Genomic DNA, 3,599 nt, shown 5'->3' on the forward strand with positions numbered 1-3,599 from the left:
AGCTTAGCTGTGGTAGTGCAGCCCTTTTAAGGTGGTCCACATTATCAGCTTGGTACCAATTACACTGGAGTGCATGAACCCCAACCAATAGAGAGAATGTGCAGGGTCCTGGGGGCAGAGGCCTGACCAGTGTAGACCCCAGAGCTGGAGAGTTGAAACCTATCCAGTATTACTCTCTGCCTGCATATAGTTGCCTTTGCCTACTGTTATAATAACTCCTTTTAATTACTGGAAGTCTCCAGTGTATTGTCTCAAGCCACCACATTGGCAACAAGGCAAACGGTTCAATCATTAGTCTTCAGCAGTTCAGGATTCGAAGGGGGGGGGCAAGAAGAAACCTCCAAAGTCAGACAAGGATCATTAGCACCAAAAAAGTAAGATGCCAATGATCGGAAAGTTAGAACCGTTCAACCAGGGGGCCAAAGACTGGAGCTGGTATATCAAACAGCTCCACTATTACTTCACAGCAAATGAGATAGCAGGGGGAAGACAAGCAGAAAGTGACACTTTTGATGATTTGTTGACCTGAAATCCACAACCTGAAAAGAAATCTGATGTCCCTGGTGGCACCTGAATCAAAAACCTTCGACCAGTTAGTCACATTGGTCAAGGAACATCTTAACCCTCGATCATCCTGCAGTGGTACAAATTCAACACTGTTGTCCCTCCACCTTCATAACCAGGCTCCGTCAAATGGCCAAGCACTGAGTTCAGTGCAGCACTCAGTGATATGCTGAGCAACTGCCTAGTTTGTAGGATCGATAACCTCAGCATCCAGAAAAAACTTCTGGCTGAAACCAGGGCAGCATGGTGGCGCTGTGGTTAGCACTGCTGCCTCAAGCGCCAGGAACCCAGGTTCAATTCCAACCTCGGGTGACTGTCTGTGTGGAGTTTGGGTTTCCTCCAGGTGCTCCGGTTTCCTCCCACGGTCCAAAGATGTGCAGGTTAGGTGGATTGGCCATGCAAAATTGCCCCTTAGTGTCCAATGGTTATGTTTATGGGGATCTGGTTGCAGAGTGGGCAGAGATGAGGGTGGTCTTTCACAGGGCTGGTGCAGACTTGATGGGCCAAATGGCTTTCTTCTGCACTGTAGGGATTGTATATATGTTTAACAGATTACACAGCATCCTGAAAAAGACGCATGAGCTCCAAAGTGTTTGAGAAACGGAAGTGAATCAGTTGAGGAGTGGCATGAAAAGATTGGGTCATCAGCCCAAGACAGAGCTAGATTGCTTTCGGTGTGAGAGATAACCCCCAGGAAGCTTGTTATTGCCATGTGTTTGTATTTTCATTGTAACCAAAGAGGCCATAACCAGACATTTTGCTGCATGAAGCAAAGTGTACCAATGCAAAAAAAAACATCAGCTGCAGCAATCCACAACACCACTGAACTAAGTGGTGATGAGCTCTGAGGACGAGCAGGGAATGTCCCATCTGAATGTCGTCAAAGTAAATAAGGCTACCCCAATCAAAATTATTCTGCAGGTGAACGGAAATCGAATTAGATACCGAGAATTCGAAAGATGAGACCCCGAATTTTGGCAGCACGCTAGCCAAGCTGTGAACCGAGATAAGGGAAACCCTAAAAATCCTTGGGACCACCAAGGAACAAGAAGCGCTTTGATTGTCATGGAGGGTCACAGATTTAGCTGATGGGAATGGAATGGTTTTCAGCTAATTAAACTTAATTAGCTGGAAATTTTTAAAATCGCAGTCTTTTTCAAGACATCCTGCAAAGATACAACGATGTGTTCCACAATGAATTAAGTCGGATAATGGGTGTGAAAACCAAAAATATGTCAATCCAGTCTCGACACCTACTTTTCTTTTAAGGGCCAAACCAGTTCCTTACGCCCTGTATCAAAAGGCTGAAGATGGCTAAAGTGATTAGAAGCACTGGGCATAATTAAACCAGTGCAACCTCTTGAGTGGCCAGCCCTCATAATCCTGTGCTGAAGCCAGACCGATCAATAAGAATATAAATAAGAATATGTGGGGACTATAAACTCACTATCCAGCCATGTGGATAAATACCCAATCCCTTGACCAAGGACCTCTAAGCCAAGCTGGCAGGAGGCCTCACCTACTCCAAGTTGGACTTCAGCCGCAAGTACCTGCATTTAAATTCAAATAAAAGTCTCAAAGGTTCGCCACGATCAATACACACAGGGTCTATTTCAGTGCACAATGCTACCTTTCAGCCTTTCCTCAGCCTGCACTATTTTCCAGTGTACCATGGAAAACCTCCTCATGTATCCCAAAATTGATGATCTAACTAGACAATGTTTTAATCACTGGAATCACGCACTAGATTACGTGACAAGTTTGGAAGAGGTATTAGAGGTTCAGAGATGTGGCGGTCTGCCTCAGACATGAGAAATGTACCTTCCAATCTACAGAAGTCATGTACTTGGCATTCCGAGTGGATACCACATGTCTATACCCACTGGAAGAAAAGGTCAAAGCCATATGAGAGGTCCCAGCACCCAGGAATGCAGCAGAGTTGAAGGCTTTCCTGGGACTGGTGAACTATTATGGAAGGTTCATTCCAAACCTGGCCACGATATTGGAGCCACTACACCAGTTACTAAGGAAACACGACCATTGGCAATGGATGGAGCACCAAGAGGAAACTTTCTGCTTGGTGAAACTAGCTCTGCAATCTTCAAGACTCTTAGTTCATTTTGTCCTGGGAAGCCAATCATTCTCACATGTGAGGCCTCGCCACACAGGATAGGGGCCGTTCTATTGTATAAGATGGAGGACGGATCAGAGCAATCAATTGTCTATACTTCAAAGACTCTTTCAGAAGCAGAGTGATATTACACCCAAATTAGAAAGGAGGGACTGTCCATCATGTATAGTGGTTTAAAAAGTTCCACCATTTGGTCGCAGGGAGGGATGTCTCCAGGGCTGAAGCCCAGCTCTTGGGTGTTTGATTATTAGCAGCTGCCTCTGTGGTGTTGCTGCCTCCATTGTTCCGGCAAAGTGCCCAAGCCTCAAAGAATGTTTGGGATGCGAGGCAGTAACGCTCGCCTAGGATATGGCACATCTACCCACTGGAATCCACTTGGGAGCTGTGGCGTGCTCATTGCCAAATTTAATTAGTACTCCTAACTAACATTGCCAATTTTCTATTAGTGATAGCCTTCAGCTGTGCAGCCAGCAGCCACCATGGTCAGTGGGAGTTAAGCTGACCTGCACCATTTTAAAATGGACAGAATTCTGTCCTGGGGGTGTATGCCGGGACAGACAGGCAGCAGCTGGAGTTGCCCCTGGTATGGGTATACATGATCCAGGGGGTAGCATGTTGGACCCAACGATATTGAGCTCAAATCCCCTAGCCCATGGCGTTTGACCCCCCACCCCGACCAGGCCCGTTCCCCATCTGGGGGCTCCACCACCTGACCCAAGCACTGGCATGGCAGCCCGAGTGCCCCCGCATTGATTGCCCGATTTTGAAGATGGCTACTCTCTCCTCCAATCCCCACAGCAGTCATTGCGCTAGCTTCACATATTTAAATCGGTGTGCCAAAGGGCTTCTGCCTGAACGCTCGCTGGGACGATGGCTAGATCACAAGAGGCCATTCAATAGCGGA

Source organism: Scyliorhinus canicula, chromosome 10, assembly GCF_902713615.1.
Source record: "Scyliorhinus canicula chromosome 10, sScyCan1.1, whole genome shotgun sequence".
In the NCBI taxonomy this organism is placed as follows: domain Eukaryota; kingdom Metazoa; phylum Chordata; class Chondrichthyes; order Carcharhiniformes; family Scyliorhinidae; genus Scyliorhinus; species Scyliorhinus canicula.